Raw genomic sequence first — 295 nt, forward strand, 5'->3', positions numbered from 1 at the left:
TAATAATACTTATCACTGTACATCACTGTACTGTTACTTACAAACATTAACTGATACATCCTCACAACACCCCTGCGAGGTAGGGAAGTATTATTATCCCTAGTGTACAGATAGGGAAACCGAGGCACCAAGAGGCTAATAGTGACTTGCTCAAGATCACACAGCAAGGCATTGGTAGAGCCAAGGTAAGAATGGAGACGTCCCTTGTTTCCCACCCCATGCTGCCCCCTCCCTAGATAATGTCTGTCTGGACACAGGGAACCAAAGAGTCTCCTTTGAAAAGCAATGCCCGGAC

The sequence above is a fragment of the Sturnus vulgaris genome, chromosome 6 (assembly GCF_052056855.1).
Source record: "Sturnus vulgaris isolate bStuVul1 chromosome 6, bStuVul1.hap1, whole genome shotgun sequence".
NCBI lineage: Eukaryota > Metazoa > Chordata > Aves > Passeriformes > Sturnidae > Sturnus > Sturnus vulgaris.